Genomic DNA, 20,127 nt, shown 5'->3' with positions numbered 1-20,127 from the left:
AGCCGTTTTAGCCGGCGGAAAGTATTTGAGTAAAAAATTTTCGGTTATTTGTTCCCAAGTAGTAATTGACTCTCGTGGTAACGAGTTCAACCACTGCTTAGCTTAATTACTCAATGAAAAGGGAAACAACCGATGACGTATGACATCATCAGAAATGCCATTGATTTTAAATGTATCGCAAAATTCCAGAAAGTTTGCTAAGTGAACGTTGAGATTTTCATCCTGCAAACCGTCAAACTGAACAAATTGTTGTATCATTTGAATTGTGTTAGGTTTCAGTTCAAAAGTATTTGCAGCTACAGCAGGTCTAACTATGCTAGATTCAGTTCCTGTTAGAGAAAGTTTAGCATAATCATACATAGTGCGTGGAGCAGGGTTTTGATTAGCCGCAATTGCAGGAGGTAGTTAATTGTCTTGGTTTTCAGCCATCTCTTTGGTTGGGGTTTGAGTATCGTCTTCTTGCTCGTTCTTTGTGTATCTTAAGCTTCGCCTTATTTCTCTTTGGTTTTTGCATACTATGCGATCGATTTCTTCGTCAAAAAGTAGTGGTCCTGACGGGTTTCTTCTAGTCATAAACTATAAAAACCTGCCAAGAGAAAGAAAAAGTAAATTAATAAATAATAATAATAAATTAAATTGCAAGAAAAATAAATGGCTAAAGTAATAAAAATTGAGTGTTCCTAATATCTTAGTTCCTCGGCAACGGCGCAAAAAACTTGATCGCGAGATTTCGTGATAGGTTTTAAATATTTATAATTACTCATTCTTGAAACTGACTATTATCGCGATGTAGGCAAGTGTACCTATCGAACAGTAGTATAGTTTTAGCAAGACTGGATTATCGAGCGCAAAGGAACTACAAGTACTAGTAATGACTGTCTTTTTATTATCTAGCCTAAGAATAAAGAGGTTTTTGTTTTAACTAACTAATTACCTAAACTAAGAACTCACAGATAATAGAATTGGGAAATTTCTTTTGGGAAAATTGATTGAATGAAGGCAATACCTAAGGAAAAATCCACCTAGACTGTACTTGTTATTCTGGCTCCGAATCGGATGATTTATTTATTTAACTTGTTCCGTAGAAATCCCTAAGTTATGTTATTATCCCTATTCAAGACTAATAATGTCTAATTCCTAGATTTAATAACCGAGACTTTTCTCTAATAACACTCTAGGGTTGCATTAGCTTGATCTATGGATCCCCTTATTAGGTTTCACCTTAATCCGGCAAAATCTTGTCACCCTATGTCTAGACGCGCACTCAACTCCCCTTAATTATGATAAATGTACTCTTAGATAGGGTCTATTCCTCCTCTGAATAAGAGCTTATCTTGAATCAGTATCCTGGGATATCGAAACAAGAATTAAGAACACATAATTAAGAATAAGTTAAATATTTATCATACGATTCAAAAAATAATAACAAGATTCGTCTTAGGTTTCATTCCCCTTAGGTATTTAAGGGATTAGTTCATAAATAAATAAGAAAACATCTCAGAATAATAAAGAATACAAAACATAAAGAAAATCCAAAACTCCTGAAGGGAAATTGAGGAGAGATCTTCAGTCTTGATGATGAATCCAGCTTTTGAGATGGATCAATCAGCTTTCTTGGGGTAATTCCTTACCCCCTATTCTTTGTGTCCCTTTTCTTCCTCCTCCAAGGTGTATTTATAGGCTTTGGAATGTCTAAGAGCCCTCAAAATTAGCCTTTTCCGAATTGGACTCAATTTGGACTCAGCAGGGACACGCCCGTGTGACACGCCTGTGTGCGATTACTTCAGGTTGTACTCGAGCCTGCCAAATTGACACGACCGTGTGTGAGGAGGTCTAGGCCGTGTTGATTGCGTACTTTGGCTCATTTTCTCCGTTTTTGGCCCGTTTCTCGTTCCTTTCGCTTTCCTATGCTCTCCTAGGTATAAAACATGAAATTAAAGCATTAAGAGCATCGAATTCACCAATTCTAATGGGAAATCATCCATAAAATGCGTTAAACATGGGCTAAAAATATGTATAAATTACGGTTTATCATTAATACTGCTCGTGGAATTAAAAAAAGATCAATTTGGTTTTACAGTGGTGAACTTCTCTTGATTAATTCATACTGGACAACATTTGATAGACGAGCCGTATGTATTTTCTTCTCAAGTTAAATAAGTTTTTTACTCGAAAGATCTAACTGATGGGGGTTGGTACATTGTACTCCTTAACACCCCTAGAGATTTGTTTGACATGGGTAATGGAAGTAGAAATGACATCGACGAAAGATCAGAAACTTTGCATTTTCTAGAATAAAACTTAAATGAAACTATCCTTAATACTAGTACACAATTTCAATGGGTTCGCCAAGATGTGGATGAAGATATTTACGAATCATAATGTAGTAAGATTGCGAGATCTTAGTATTATTCAAAATCCTCCAGTTTCAGAAGAAACAAATAGTGAACAACAGACTGCTATTGGATCTTCAAATGTTCCGAATACAACTAATAAACCTACAAAAATTCAAACTAATGTTAACTTTAATTTTCATGCATGTTGACTTTTATTATTGATTTCTGTTTCAAATTCTTATATTATAATATACCATTTTTTCAGTTGAAAGTGGTGGGACGTGCAAAAATCAAGGACGTACACTATTAAAAGATTTATACAAGTTAAATTCTATCGAGCGTGTCAAAGTAGCTAGAAACAGGCTTGGTCAGCCTATTGGATCAGAAGCTCGACTTTTAGCAGGCTACTTGGGCATTATAGCATAAAATGCCAATTTGTTGCCTATCAACTACGAGTCATGGCATCATATGCCTGATAGTAACAAAAATCAAGCTCTCGATAATACTAAGGTAATAACGTGAATGTAATTTATAATACTTTGGTTTAAGTTTCATTTATATTTACTTTCTAAACTTGTATTATTTGCAGGAGAGATTTGCTTTAGTGGTCTCGGATAATTATCTGAAGAAGGCATTAGGAAAAAAATAGAGAGACCATAAAAGAGCTTTAAAGAATGAATATTTTAAAAAAAATATAAGCCTCGAAAAGAAATTGCGAAATGTCCCACCAGGAATGTTGAGGTACCAATGGGAAGATGTAGCTAGATTTTGGAATTCAAAGAAATGAGAGGTATTACGTACTTCCAAACTCTTATAATTATTTCAGTTTATAGTATTTATTATATACATAATAATAATTTCATAATGTAGGATTGTGAGCAAGTTGGAACTATAAGTAGGCAAAAACAAAAATTCACACACATAGCTAGGTTGAAAAGTTTTGCTTGTGTAGCTGATGACTAGGTATTTTGAAGTTATTAATTGTGTTAAATATTAATTACTTTCTACTAAATAATATTTTTCCTACTATATTGTAGGAACTGTCGTCTAGTAAAAAAGTTGGACACCTTCAGCTTTTTGACATTATACATAGAAAGAAAGATGGATCTCCTATGACTACTGAAGCCGTAGAAATTATGGTATATTTACTTAATAAAATTTGAATTATTTTAAATATTTATCATGTTTAATTATAATGGTTTAATTCGTCGTTTGTAATGCAAATAATTTTAAGTTATGTTGCATTTGTTTTGATTATATATTTCGTTTCTAACTTTTTGATTGATTTATTAGGAGAAACTAAAGGATAAAAGGGCAGAGTATGAAGCGACCACTTCGAGTGATAGTTCTTTTAATCTTGGCAACATTGACAACCAAATTATTATTGAAGTTTTGGGTCCTGAAAGGTATGGTCAGGTTCGATTTCAAGGATATTTTGTTAACCCAACTCGATATTTTGGATTTAGCTCGCAATAATACATGCCTTCTGGGAATCAGGCTCAAGCTGAAGTTCAAAGGTTAAGAGACTAGATGGCTTAGATGCAAGTGAGCACAGTTGAGCAAATTGCTCAACTTAAAGTAGAGGCGGCATCAAGAGAAGCAGAGGCTAAAAGAAAATATGAAAAACTCCAGCTACAACTTAAAGTGGAGGCAGCAGAGAGGGAAGCAGAGGCAAGTAGAAAATATGAGGAACTCCAGCTACATCTTTAGAATATGATGAAGATGTTTCAGCAGTAGCAGAATTCGCCATCTTAGACATTTGTTTTCTTTTTGTGAGAATATTTTAACAATATAACTTTTGAATATAATAAATTTTGTTATTTCATTTGTTAATTTAGATCATATACATATTTCTTTCGTTGGATTTGAAGTATCATTTAGATTTGTAGTTTTTGATTGGATTTGATGTTACAGGAAATTATGTTGACAATTCAGGTTCTATATGAAAATGCGTTGTTAAAAATCTGCTAAAGTTAGTGGCCTTTTTCCAAAAGTGCCACCAAAGAACATGACTTTAAGTGGCGTTTTTAGTAACATGACCTTTAGCGGCGTTTGTAGAGAAAACACCATTAAATGTCATGTTCTTTAGCGGCATTTGTGGGAAAAGCGTCGCTAAAGGTCATGTTCTTTAGCGGCGTTTGTGGGAAAAGCACTGCTACAGGCCATGTTCTATAGTGGCCTTTTTCCACATAAATATCGAAAAATTTAGCGACATTTTTTGCGGCACTTATCAAAACGCCGAAAGTTATTTTAGCACTGCTTATAAGTGCCGCTATAGGCCTAAAAAACACCACTAAAAACATGTTTTACTGTAGTCTATTTATTATAATATGGGCACATTTCCCAACAATTACAACAAATAGAATGTCAAAATTGTATATATACCCGATCAAAGTGTCCATACTCTACTCAAGATATTGATACTTTACAAAGGTATTGATACATTATTATATGTTTAGTTTTGCAAAAAGGAGTAGAATTGCAAAATGGTATTGGTACTGAAAAAGTATCAATACTCTATGTGAGAAGTATCAATACTATAATTTAGGTATCGATACCTATAGCGTATGATTTATTTTTCTAAATATCGAAGTTAAAAATGGTATCGTACCTTTTTAGGGGTATCAATACCTATATTGGAAACTTTACAATTTAGTCCTATTTCATGTTTGATTTAGCAATTGAGCTTTTGTAAGCTTGTGTAAGTCTCGAAAAAGTTTGATTAATGTAAAATGATTGCATTTAATTAATGTATGATTATTTAAATGATTGATTTTCACATTCAGAGGCCGATTCCTAACTTAGCAACGTTTGTGTTTTTGTTTCGATTTAAATATGACATGTACTTAGGCTGTGTCATTTTGGTATAGCCTTGTAGTTACACTCCTTAGCTTAAATATGTTGGTATTTAAATATGGCTAAAGAGACATGAATTGTAAATGGTTTCAAACTTGATATGTTTAAAATGTTATTATTATGAGTATAATGAATGGTTTATATGGATTGTATTGAAGTGAGATGAATTGGTGTTAGTTTTGTATACATAACATGTTTATATTGATAATGTAAAGGTTGGTAACTTCAAGTTATAAGTAAATGGTAGATATGTGCATACAGATATACATGTTTAATTAGGGTAGAATTGTTAATGCTAATATTACCTATAACAGCCCGATTTTAGATAAATTGAAACAGTAGTTTCGTAATCACAAATTCGATGTAAAAAAATTATTTTAATATTATTTTATGTGTTTGCAGCATGATTGTATATATGTGTGAAAATTTCGTGAGGTAATTTTATCGTTTAAAGCTCAATTTGAGAAAAAGGACTAAATCGCATAAAATGCAAAAGTGGCATTTTATATGTTAAATGTGTTTAATTGCTATGGTTGATTAAATGTGAAGTACTTATGTGATAATTAGCCCAATTTTGAGTTAGTGGATGATATTTGGTTTGACATTTGTGTAAGTATGAATTTATTTTAATGGCAAATTAGTAAAATGTTAAATAATGTTTAATTAAATTAAACAAAAACCATTTTTATGCTATCATCTTTCTCCATAACCGAACATAAAAAGAAAAAGATGATTTTGAGATCTTTGAGCATTCGGTTCATGTATGTTTCAATTATTAAGAAAAATGAGATTCGGATCTAGAACGGTAGAAAACCAAATATCGGATTAATCGACCTAATTCGTCGTTACAGCGAACGAGGTAAGTTCGTATACAAATAAGCGTACTTAAACTGTGTTATAATTTCTTATTTATAATTGAATTGAATTGAATGATGACTGGTCCTGATTAAGAGCAAGAATCGACAGAATTATGACATCAGAAAGTCCCATATGAACCTAGGAATAGTATAGGATACAAATGTCATGACATTAGGATTACCGAGATGAGATTACGTGTAAAACCATGTCTGAGAAATTGGCATTGTACTATGATTACATGTAAGACCATGTCTAGGACATTGGCATCGTTATATGATTTCGTATAAGACCCTGTCTAGGACAGTGGCATCGATATGTGATAACATGTAAGACCATATACGGGATATTGCATTGTACAAGCTATTGTGATTTCTGAGTATCCTTTACGATTCCGAATGGTTCAACGGGCAAATTCAAGATGAGAATGAAAACACAATTGAATTAAGTGATACAGGTATGTACAGAACCTATATGAGAATCAAACGAAGGTAATTTGCAAAGTTCTTAGTGTATCACGTATATAAAATGAGAAAGATTTATGTATAAGTATGTTTCATGCCCAAATGTGTTTATTTGGCTATAATGAGGTATGAATTGAATGATATGTGAGATATGAGTTATAGTTGTTTTGACTAAATATAAGTATAGCACATAGTGTGCGAAACATCGTTATTTGATGACATTTCACATAATTCACTTGGATAAAGAAAAGGTGATGAATATTGAATTGAATATAGTTTTTATATATAATTGCTTATGCAGATGAAAATGTGAATGAATAAACTCATGAAAATCTTGATTAACTATGTGCATGAATTCGAGATAGAATGGTGAAATCATATGAATTATATCATGTTTTGAGTAATTGTTTAAAATGCGGTTATTTAATAATATGAGTTTATTACCATACAAGCTTACTAAGCTTTATAGCTTTCTTTGTTTTCTTTTCCATATTTTTTTAGTGATTCGGACATTCGCTTGGGTTGGAAGTCGGCGGAGATCACATCGTATTATTCGGTTTTTGATTTCGGCATTTATACATTTGTGACTTGGTTATATGGCATGTACAGGCTTGAGATATGTGGACATGTGTTTTGGTAATGTTGAAAACTTTTCTAAGTTTCTCAAACTTTGCAAATGTTGTCAGTTTAGTCCTGAACCACTTCTAAGCATGTTTTAAGGTCTCGTAGAGCCTTATAAGGGACAATGTGAATGATTTGAATGGATTTTATATATGAATGCATAAATGTATATGTTATGTATATGAACGATGTGTATTGTTTGGTAATGCCTCGTAACCCTATTCCGGTGACAGATACGGGTTAGGGGTGTTACATTACCTACTTAACTTATAAAAATACCACAAGTACTTTGTTCAGCAAACGATTTGTTTTCTCTACGCGCAGGTTAGATTTAATTCAAGATTTTTGAGCTTCAACCTCAGCATCCAATCTACAATCCTACTCTTAGAAATGTTTGTTGGTTTCCAACATTACTTATATTTGGCATGTACTTAATAAGTTAGGTTTTGTGGTAGTTGAATGATGTTATAATTAAATGTTATATCTTATATTCTAGTACTAATATATATATGGTTGATATGTATACGTATCAAGTATATGGAAATTATAGTTCTCATAGTTTGATAAACGTGTGAGATGTGATGGTGCCTTAATTGAAATGATTATATGACTATAATAGATGGTGGATTTGTTGTATGTTCTTAAGTGCATATATAAATAAAATATAGATTTACTCTAGTATGATTAAGGAATGTATATTTGATTGATAATTATCATACAAATTGTGTTATTTAATTGTGAATTAATCGTAGTTGTTTCAGTAACGAATGTGACATACTGTAGCTCAGACCTGACAATCAAGTCGAGCTTAAAGTGTTACAAAGTTAATTTCATTGGTTATTGATCGCACGTAGTCAAAAAGATCGATTGCAACTCTTGTTTTTTAAATATAAACTTCATGCTTTAGAAACATAAATTATCATGTTTTCTCAAATTCGTCAAGCAATTTTTTGTTTAAAATTGGCTGCAACAACCCTTATTAACAAATAATCCTAAGATTTAATTTATTAATAACATTAAAATTTACAAGGTTTATTTAGACTAGCTTACATATCCATACAAACGTGGTTCTTTCAAACTATATTACATATCCATACAACAGAAATTACATATGTAGCTTATACCAAATCATGCTATTTATCACTGATAAACCTCAAAAGTAACATATTTTTAATCCCATGCTTGGAATATTTTCGGATGATTTATCATAAGATTTAGTGAATTTAATGCTCATAATCCTTTAATTTCATGTTTTATATACAGATGAGCATAGGAAAGTGAAAAGTGTGAGAAAAGGGCCAAAAATGGACAAAATATGTTTATTTCAGTGCTGCACACAGCCCAGACATTTCCACACGGGTAATTCACACGTCCGTGTTTAATGCTCGTGTCGAATTAAAACCATATCAAAATTGCACACGGTTTGAGCACCACCACACAGGCGTGCTACACAGCCGTGTCCCTGTCGAGACCTATTTTAATTCTACTCGGAAAAGGCTAATTTTGGGCTATTTTGGGCATTCCAAAGTTTATTTAAGTAGAAGAGAAGAGGATCAAAGAGGCAGAGAATACTCGAAGACAGCCAACGGAATCAGCTCGGAAGTAGGATCTACTTCAAGCCTTAAGATCTCCATTCAATTTCCTTAGAAGTTCTTTGGGTTTCTTTATGTTTTGCTGTTTTCCCAATTTTGAGATGTTTTTCCTAATTGTTATGAACTAAACTCCCTAAATACCTGAGGGAGATGAAACCTAAGACAGATCTTATTACTATTTGATTCATATGATAAATACTTGTTTTTATTCTTAATTATGAGTTTTAATCCTTGTTTTAATATTCTAGGATATTAATTCAGGTTTTGATATGCTTATTCAGTGGAGCAAAAGTCCATGTTTAAGAGTAGATCTTCCATAATTAAGTAGAGTTGCATGCAATCCGAGAGATAGGATGACATAAATCTACCGGATTAGAGACAAATCTAATAAGGGAGTCCATAGATCGAGTTAATGTGACAATAGGGGTTTTAATTAGGAAGAGATTTCGATTAATCAACCTAGAGTCAGTTGTTTTTAGTCTCGAGAGAGATATTAACATAAGCTAGGGATTCCTACGGATTAAGTCAAGTGAATAAATCGTCTAATTCAGAAGTAATCAGTGAAGTCAAGGTGGATTCTTCCTTGGGTATTGTCTTCTCCATCGATTTTCCAAAAGTATTTTCCAACTTTAATCTCTGTCCTGTTCTTAATTAATTAGATAGTTAATCTTAGTTTAAAAACTTCCCTTTAATTCTTAGGCTAGATAATAAAAAGATAGTAATTACTAGTACTTTTAGTCCTTGTGGATACAATATTTCTGGTCTCATCATAACTATACTACTGTTCGATAGGTGCGCTTGCCTTAGTCGAATTTTTAGTTAGTTTAGCGACTATCAAGTTTTTGGCGCCATTGTCGAGAACTAAGATATTAAGAACACTTAATTTTTATTACTTTAGCCATTTTTATTTTTATTGCAATTTAATTTTGTTTTAATTTTAATTACTAATTTTTCTTTTATTTGCTTTTGGCAGGTTTTTATAGTTTATCACTAGAAGAAACCAGTCAGGACCTCTACTTTTTGATAGTGAAATTGAAAGCATAGCTCGTAAAAATCGTAGAGAGATAAGGCGAAGTCTACGGTATATAGAGAAAGAATACGATGACGATACCAATAATACTGAGGAGATAGCTAAAAATCAAAATAATCCGCTGCCTCCTGTGGTTGCCACAAATCCAGTGAATCAGAATCCTGCTCCTCGTACTATGTACAACTATGCTAAGCCCAATTGAATAGGAGCTGAATCGAGTATGGTTAGACCTACTATTGCTGCAAATAATTTTGAACTAAAACCTAACATGATTCGAATGATACAACAGTTTGTTTAGTTTGACGGTTTGCAGGACGAGGATCCAAACACTCATTTAGCAAATTTTCTGGAATTCTGCAACACCTTTAAGATCAATGGCGTTTCTAACGATGCCATTCGCCTTCGATTATTTCCCTTTTCATTACGGAATAAGACTAAACAGAGGTTGAACTCGTTACCACGAGGGTCAATCACTTCTTGGGAACAAATGACCAAAAAATTTTTGCTTAAATATTTTCTGTCGGCTAAAACGGCAAAGTTGAGGAATGATATTTCTTCTTTTGTGTAGATGGATTTAGAAACAGTTTATGATGCATGGGAGAGATACAAGGATTTATTAAGAAGGTGCCCTCACCATGGGTTACCTCTTTAGCTATAGGTTCAAACTTTCCACAACGGTTTGAATCCCTCAACTAGACAAATGATCGACGCAGCTGCTGGTGGAACCATCAATAATAAGACACCTGAAGAGGCTTATGGGTTCATAGAAGAGATGTCACTGAACAATTATTAGCGGCAAGTCATCAGGACAAAGCCGAAAAAAGTAGTCGGCGTTTTTAACGTCGACTCAGTTACTATGCTTTCAAATCAGGTGGAACTTTTGAATAGAAAGATTGATGATTTATTTGTTTCTACGCAAGTACATCCGGTAATGCAGTGCAATGCAAGTGGAGGTGGAACGAGCAATTCAGAATACCTACCCTACGGCCCCAACATGGAGAACGAGCAAATAAATTATATGGGTAGTAATCCTTGACCTCAAAGTAATCCTTACAGTAACACTTACAATGCAGAATGGAGAAACCACCCAAATTTCTCTTGGGGAGGCCAAGGGAATCAAAGACCACCACCCCCTCCAGGCTTCCAACAACAGCCTTACCAGCAAGATAAAAAGTCAAACCTTGAAGAGATGATGATAAAGCTTATTTCAGTGGCAGAAACACGTTTTCAGAACACTGAAACTGGACTTAAAAATCAACAAGCGTTGATTCAAGGGCTCTAGAATCAAATAGGATAGCTGGTTAACATGATTTCAGAAAGACCACCAGGGAGTCTGCCTAGTAACACCGAACCCAACCTAAAAGAGCATGTGAAAGCAGTTACCCTAAGGAGTGGGAAAGTGTTAACTGAATTTGAAAGGAAGCTGCCACAAGAAGCTGATAGAAAAGAGGATGATGAGGCAAAACTCGAAAACAGTAAAAAATCGGTGCTCAGGGAATATAAACCACCAATCCCGTATCCAGCAAAGTTGAAGAAAGACCGCATGGATGCACAATTCGGTAAATTTTGTAAACTTTTTAAACAGTTGCATATTAACTTACCTTTTGTTGAAGCTATCTCGCAGATGCCTATATATGCAAAAATTTTTAAGGAGCTTCTAACAAATAAAAGGAAGTTTGATAGACAACTCAATAAGGAGTACTCGACCATACTCCAAAATAAACTACCAACCAAACTGAAAGATCCAGAAATTTTACTAGTCCCTGCTTAGTTGGTAGTTTAAATGTTGAAAAGGCACTAGTTGATTTAGGGCTAGCATTAATTTGATGCCTTACAAAATGTTCAAGCAACTTGGCCTTGGGGAACCAAATCCTACTAGGATGAGTATTCAACTAGCTAATAGATCTGTTAAATTTCCTTGGGGAATTATTGAGGATGTACTCATAAAATTAGATAATTTCATATTCCTTGTTGATTTTGTTGTGTTTGACATGGATGAGGATATTGAGTTGCCTTTAATTTTAGGTCGCCCATTTTTTGCCACTGCTAGGGCTGTTATTGATGTGGGTGACGGTAAACTTGTTGTAACACCCCGAACCCGATACCGTTGCCGGAGTCGAACACGAGGTGTTAACGGACTTAATTCATTAATTAAACAGCTCATACAATTCATTTTAAAATTTCCAGACAAGCTGGCTAACTGCATCACAGTCGCTTTAAAAATCATATCTCGAGTTACGAAACTCGAAATCCAATTCCGTAAATTTTTTATGAAACTAGACTCATATATCTATCTACTAATTTTTTTCTAGAATTTTTGGTCGGGCCAATTAGTACAGTTTATTAGTTAAAGTCTCCCCTGTTTCAGGGTTCGACTACTCTGACCTCTGTGTATTACGAATCAGATATCTCCCTCTACAGAGCTTCAATGACTATGCCGTTTGTCTCTAATAAAACTAGACTCAATAAGGAATCTGTACATATAAATCATGACTTCTAATTATCTTTGTAAAATTTATGGTGAATTTCCAAAGTCAGAACAGGGGATCCAGAAATCGCTCTGGCCCTGTTTCACAAAAATTTAAACATCTCATAAAATATAACTCATATACCTGTTTCGCTTCTTCCATATGAAAATAGACTCATCAAGCTTCAATTCCATAACTTATTCATTATTTAATTCCATTTCTACTATTTTTAGTGATTTTTCAAATTCACGTCACTATTGCTGTCTAAATCCATTTTATGGTAAATTTTACCTATTTCATGGTTTCCATGGATTAGCTAGCAAATTTGACATACATAACACCAAATATGATCATGATTAGCCATTCCAATGGCTAATCATTACCAAACATTTCCATACCACTCAATAACCATATCATAAGACCATATATACAAAATGATTATAATGCTATACATGCCATACTCAAAATATACAAGCCATTATGCCAAGATGGTATACGGATAGTGTGAGTGGGCCTCCGACCGTTCCCGATTTCCGAGCTGGCTTGTCAAAACTACAAGAAATGAAAAGGAGGGAGTAAGCATAAATGCTTAGTAAGTTCACATGCAAATAGCAAGTAACATAACTATATAAGCAAACATAAAACATCATTTACATAATCATCACCGAGACATTCATATCACATTTTCTAGATATCATTCATCATCTTACGATCTTACCGTTGTTGTATCTATTTCCAACCCGAGGGTTAAGAACATACCTGTCTAAAGTGTCCATTTCACAACACTTACCAATACGTCCCTTTCATCTCGAGTATTCCTCCGCTTGAGTAGAATTTTACCCGTTGAACACATCGGAATATAATTCGGATACATGGAAAGTTTGCACATAAGTGCCACATATGTAGCCAAGCTACCATGTAACCCGCCCATAAGCGAACTCGGACTCAACTCAACGAGCTCGGGCGTTCGCATCCATAGGTGAACTTGGACTCAACTCAACGAGTTCGGATGCCTAGTTACATCTCTCGAACTCGGACTCAACTCAACGAGTTCGGACATTTGCATCCATAAGTGAACTCGGACTCAACTCAACGAGTTCGGATGCTCAACAATCCTAGTGACATGTCACTTGTATCCTAATCTATTCCTAAGGTTCAAACGGGATTTTCCTCGAACACATCTCCATGCCATCTTCCGTAAAATACCGAAACCAATACTCGGTAGCACTTTATATTTAACAAATAATTCACATAATTTGCATTTTATTCGAAAATAACCACAAAGCATATATTTCATGATAAAAATCAGCATATCATATAATTAACATTAATAACTTAAAAATAACATTTATGCTACATTATTTACACATGAACTTACCTCGTATGCGAAAATGGCTATTTTTACCATTTCGTCCACAACTTGGTATTTTCCCCATTTTAGCCCGAGTTTCAGTTTTCCTTGCTCTATCATTTAAAATATAGTCTAATTAGGACTCACATTATTCAAATTGACCCAAAATCATATTTTGGAAAATTTACAATTTTGCCCCTAAACTTTTGCATATTTACACTTTTGCCCCTAGGCTCGGGAATTAAACTTTATTCCTTATTCTTATGTTTTATAACATGATGATCATTTTTCCCTTCTATGGCAACATCAAATTCTCACTCTAACATGTACTTATGACTATTAGGTATTTTTACCGATTAAGCCCTTTTGCTCGTTTTCACTTAAAACCGAGTAGCACAAGTTGTCTAACATAATTTAAAACCTCATATTCTATCATAAAACACCAAAATACACAAATTTCACCTATGGGTATTTTTCCAAATATGAACCCTAGGTTGAATTATTGCTAACATAAGTTTAATCGAGCTACCGGGACTCCAAAAACGTAAAAATCATTAAAAACGAGGCTAGAACGGACTTACAATCGAGCTTGGAAGCTTGAAAAACCCTAGCCATGGTTTCTCCTTGCTATATTCGGCCATGGGGTTGAAGATGAGCAAAATTGGCTTTTAATTTTGTATTTTAATTCATTTTACCCCTAAATGACCAAAATGCCCTTACTACTAAACTTTCCAAAAATTCCTTCCATGTCCTAATTTTGTCCATGAACTTAAAATTGGTAAAATTGCTATTTAAGACCTCCTCATTAATATTTCAAAACAATTTCATACTAGAAACTTCTAGAATGCAAGTTTTGCAAATTATTCGATTTAGTCCTTAATTTCAATTTAAGCACTTTATGCATAAAATTTCTTCACGAAATTTTCACACAATCATGCAATCATATCATAGACCTTAAAATAATCATAAAATAATTATTTCTATCTCGGATTTTGTGGTCACGAAACCACTATTCCGACTAGGCCCAAAATCAGGATATTACAACTCTCCCCCCCTTCAGGGATTTTCGTCCCCGAAAATCTTACCAGAAAAGTGGTCTTCACTTTTAATCTCATATTCGGTGCCGAAGAACTTGCACTTAAACTATACCTCCAATACATCTCTTCAATTTCTCATATGATCTAAAAGCTTACAGTCTCAACTCTCAACTGTTCTTAAACTTTCAACCCTTCTCAGTTTCCCATGATATCATGACATAAAACCCGAATCTCAACTTGATTTAATGGAGACCAGAATTCCAAGAAATCCAACAATCAAAGAGACCTGAAATTCCATGAATCTGATGAGTAGGAATTCATTCAATACAGATATGATTTATAGATCTCCCTAAACATTTAACAATAGGATACATCACATTTTCCTCTTTCCGCCATAGAAATGATTCTGATATGGCCTCAAGAATAATCCTTCTCATTTCCATCCTAATATCAACACTGTCAAGGATAATTTTGATAGATTCCAATACTCGGCTTTAACCCCTTTAACAACTCCGATTTTATGTAACATCGAATGCTCTAAACTATCACATTACCTCACTGTCTTGAAACACATCACAATTCATACAACAGTACATTACTGAAAGTCAGGAAGTCTTTGCTCAATGTAGACTAGTCTAGTTCAGACGCTTCGGTTACCAATATTCTCATCTATCCGAACTCTGTCAACATGTAATAAACTTTTCAGCTTTCACAAGATGGAAACCTTATCATTCGTAGTGACTTAAACTAATATCCAACTCTTTTCTAATAACTATACACTTCTCGTTCAAACTATTTACTCTTTTATCCGTACAAAATGAAATTCTATTATCAGACTTGGGAAAAATAATCCTGACATAATTGTCACATGAAATCTTTCAAATAAATAATTTACCATACCGACTGAAACTCGCGCTTTTATCACCTATGCCTTTACTGATATCAAATCCTTACACAGAAATTAGAAAAAATCCCAATACTAAAATCACCACATTACTAAGATCAAATTAGAAGTATAATCATATTTTACATGATTATCACAAGCTGAAGAACGTACTTCGAACATGAGTCGTAATTGACAAATTATGGAGCAAAGATAAGAAGAAAACCGAATAAAGAAATCCAAGATAGAGAAACCTAGAATAAAGAAATCCAGAATAAAGAGATCCAGGATAAAGAAACCCAATATACGATACTATGCCGGAGAATCGAAAACCAAACTTATAGAGAAAATACAGAATACCCCGATAATTCTTCAAAGAAAGAAAGTCCAGAAGAAAACATCATTTAATCCCACTGAAATCAAATATAACAAGATCAATATATCTTCCAATACATATATATTAGATGAAGCATCAAGTAGAAGAAACAGAATCATAATATCTTATGTATTCTCTCATCAATTCTTATCAGACGAAATGAAATAGAATACCCGATGAAATAGAGCAATATAAATTATAAACCAGTCAGACTACCAATGCTTTCATCCAACACCAGAATTAGAAGACATTCCCATATAACAAGAATTTCTTTAGAAGATCAATAGCCATAGAAATATTTCTGAGAACGGGTGAACACATAGAACATCTCAAAAGAGACTGCTAAATCTGTCCGGTCATAACTGTCACACTCAGATAATTCACATTTCAAATATCATTTCCCCAACTAGTCCTGCCATCACAAATTTCATATTAAATTATTCACTAAAGAATGTCAGTTCTGAATAAATTTCGATTCACGCTTTTCTCGACCTTGCACCTGAGTAATTCGATTTACCAAAGAGAATTCCTTCTCTAACTGGGACAGTGCATAATTCCAATAATCTTTATATCAATCCGATACTTTACTGGCTCTGACTTTACTTATCAGCTCATTTTCAATCTCTGATCATACTTATAATTATTCTATCACTGAACTCTTTGGGTTCTCAACCGGAAACTTATTCAATACAAATCTCATGAAATTCCATTATAAGTACCACTTTGGTAAGGGGGAGGGGTTGTAGGACCTCTGACTCGACTTTCTTATACATACACATATGACACAACTTCCATCATCATAGTAACATCATCAAAATCATGTCATTCATTCATGTTGGCTTACACCAATTTTCCTATTGTCCCATTTAGACAATATACTTATGCATACATTCTATGTTTCCTAGACAGCTTTACTTATCCATTCATTTAATTTAATTAATTCATGCTCATGACATTATATAAGGCCAAACAAACATAGATATTTGCATCAAAATCACAACTTTCATTTCGTGCATCATCATGTACATATCATTACAATCATATAATTCAGTCCAACAATTTAACATAGATAAGTTCATTTCATTATAATCCTTTATCTCATAAAAATTATATATTATTAACATTTATCAACATACGACGTCCAAATCAAGACAAGGACATTTTCACTCGTATCATAATATTATGACCTTTATTCATACCTCTACTACTTTCTATTTATTCCGTTCATCTTATCAAGTAAGCCACATACACTACATCATATGAGCATTAAGCAAATATGAATATTTATCACATATGTATCATAAACCTTTATTCATACTTTTCTGAACCGAGACTTATCATAATCATAATTTTACTCAAATACCTTCACATAACATTGAACATGGTCAGCACAGCTCGGTTGGAGAGTACCCTGTCTTAATAAGACGGTACTCATACGCGTCGGAAGACATCACACTATCACAAATCAGTGGCATGTATAGCTAAACTTTTACACATGCTCGGTTAGTCCGAGAACAGACTAAACCTGCTCTGATACCACTAAATGTAACACCCCGAACCCGATACCGTTTCCGGAGTCGAACACGAGGTGTTAACGGACTTAATTCATTAATTAAACAGCTCATACAATTCATTTTAAAATTTCCAGACAAGCTGGCTAACTGCATCACAGTCGCTTTAAAAATCATATATCGAGTTACGAAACTAGAAATCCAATTCCGTAAATTTTTTATGAAACTAGACTCATATATCTATCTACTAATTTTTTTATAGAATTTTTGGTCAGGCCAATTAGTACAGTTTATTAGTTAAAGTCTCCCCTGTTTCAGGGTTCGACTACTCTGACCTCTGTGTATTACGAATCAGATATCTCCCTCTACAGAGCTTCAATGACTATGCCGTTTGTCTCTAATAAAACTAGACTCAATAAGGAATCTGTACATATAAATCATGACTTCTAATTATCTTTGTAAAATTTATGGTGAATTTCCAAAGTCAGAACAGGGGATCCAGAAATCGCTCTGGCCCTATTTCACAAAAATTTAAACATCTCATAAAATATAACTCATATACCTATTTCGCTTCTTCCATATGAAAATAGACTCATCAAGCTTCAATTCCATAACTTATTCATTATTTAATTCCATTTCTACTATTTTTAGTGATTTTTCAAATTCACGTCACTATTGCTGTCTAAATCCATTTTATGGTAAATTTTACCTATTTCATGGTTTCCATGGATTAGCTAGCAAATTTGACATACATAACACCAAATATGATCATGATTAGCCATTCCAATGGCTAATCATTACCAAGCATTTCCATACCACTCAATAACCATATCATAAGACCATATATACAAAATGATTATAATGCTATACATGCCATACTCAAAATATACAAGCCATTATGCCAAGATGGTATACGGATAGTGTGAGTGGGCCTCCGACCGTTCCCGATTTCCGAGCTGGCTTGTCAAAACTACAAGAAATGAAAAGGAGGGAGTAAGCATAAATGCTTAGTAAGTTCACATGCAAATAGCAAGTAACATAACTATATAAGCAAACATAAAACATCATTTACATAATCATCACCGAGACATTCATATCACATTTTCTAGATATCATTCATCATCTTACGATCTTACCGTTGTTGTATCTATTTCCAACCCGAGGGTTAAGAACATACCTGTCTAAAGTGTCCATTTCACAACACTTACCAATACGTCCCTTTCATCTCGAGTATTCCTCCGCTTGAGTAGAATTTTACCCGTTGAACACATCGGAATATAATTCGGATACATGGAAAGTTTGCACATAAGTGCCACATATGTAGCCAAGCTACCATGTAACCCGCCCATAAGAGAACTCGGACTCAACTCAACGAGCTCGGGCGTTCGCATCCATAGGTGAACTCGGACTCAACTCAACGAGTTCGGATGCCTAGTTACATCTCTCGAACTCGGACTCAACTCAACGAGTTCGGACATTTGCATCCATAAGTGAACTCGAACTCAACTCAACGAGTTCGGATGCTCAACAATCCTAGTGACATGTCACTTGTATCCTAATCTATTCCTAAGGTTCAAACGGGATTTTCCTCGAACACATCTCCATGCCATCTTCCGTAAAATACCGAAACCAATACTCGGTAGCACTTTATATTTAACAAATAATTCACATAATTTGCATTTTATTCGAAAATAACCACAAAGCATATATTTCATGATAAAAATCAGCATATCATATAATTAACATTAATAACTTAAAAATAACATTTATGCTACATTATTTACACATGAACTTACCTCGTATGCGAAAATGGCTATTTTTACCATTTCGTCCACAACTTGGTATTTTCCCCATTTTAGCCCGAGTTTCAGTTTTCCTTGCTCTATCATTTAAAATATAGTCTAATTAGGACTCACATTATTCAAATTGACCCAAAATCATATTTTGGAAAATTTACAATTTTGCCCCTAAACTTTTGCATATTTACACTTTTGCCCCTAGGCTCGGGAATTAAACTTTATTCCTTATTCTTATGTTTTATAACATGATGATCATTTTTCCCTTCTATGGCAACGTCAAATTCTCACTCTAACATGTACTTATGACTATTAGGTATTTTTACCGATTAAGCCCTTTTGCTCGTTTTCACTTAAAACCGAGTAGCACAAGTTGTCTAACATAATTTAAAACCTCATATTCTATCATAAAACACCAAAATACACAAATTTCACCTATGGGTATTTTTCCAAATATGAACCCTAGGTTGAATTATTGCTAACATAAGCTTAATCGAGCTACCGGGACTCCAAAAACGTAAAAATCATTAAAAACGAGGCTAGAACGGACTTACAATCGAGCTTGGAAGCTTGAAAAACCCTAGCCATGGTTTCTCCTTGCTATATTCGGCCATGGGGTTGAAGATGAGCAAAATTGGCTTTTAATTTTGTATTTTAATTCATTTTACCCCTAAATGACCAAAATGCCCTTACTACTAAACTTTCCAAAAATTCCTTCCATGTCCTAATTTTGTCCATGAACTTAAAATTGGTAAAATTGCTATTTAAGACCTCCTCATTAATATTTCAAAACAATTTCATACTAGAAACTTCTAGAATGCAAGTTTTGCAAATTATTCGATTTAGTCCTTAATTTCAATTTAAGCACTTTATGCATAAAATTTCTTCACGAAATTTTCACACAATCATGCAATCATATCATAGACCTTAAAATAATCATAAAATAATTAT

At 33.7% G+C, this 20,127-nt stretch overlaps 1 non-coding gene across 1 annotated transcript; it reads right to left on the bottom strand.

Moving 5' to 3' along the window:
- Window positions 1-10,289: 10,289 nt before the first annotated feature.
- LOC121225419 (small nucleolar RNA R71) lies at window positions 10,290-10,396 on the bottom strand. Its single transcript, XR_005923297.1, has one exon. It is a non-coding gene; the product is annotated as a small nucleolar RNA R71 (small nucleolar RNA).
- Window positions 10,397-20,127: the final 9,731 nt, after the last annotated feature.

The sequence above is a fragment of the Gossypium hirsutum genome, chromosome A03, assembly GCF_007990345.1.
Source record: "Gossypium hirsutum isolate 1008001.06 chromosome A03, Gossypium_hirsutum_v2.1, whole genome shotgun sequence".
Taxonomy (NCBI): Eukaryota; Viridiplantae; Streptophyta; class Magnoliopsida; order Malvales; family Malvaceae; genus Gossypium; species Gossypium hirsutum.
The sequence above is the reverse complement of the archived record's forward strand: the minus strand, read 5'-3'. Positions and strand labels throughout refer to the sequence as shown.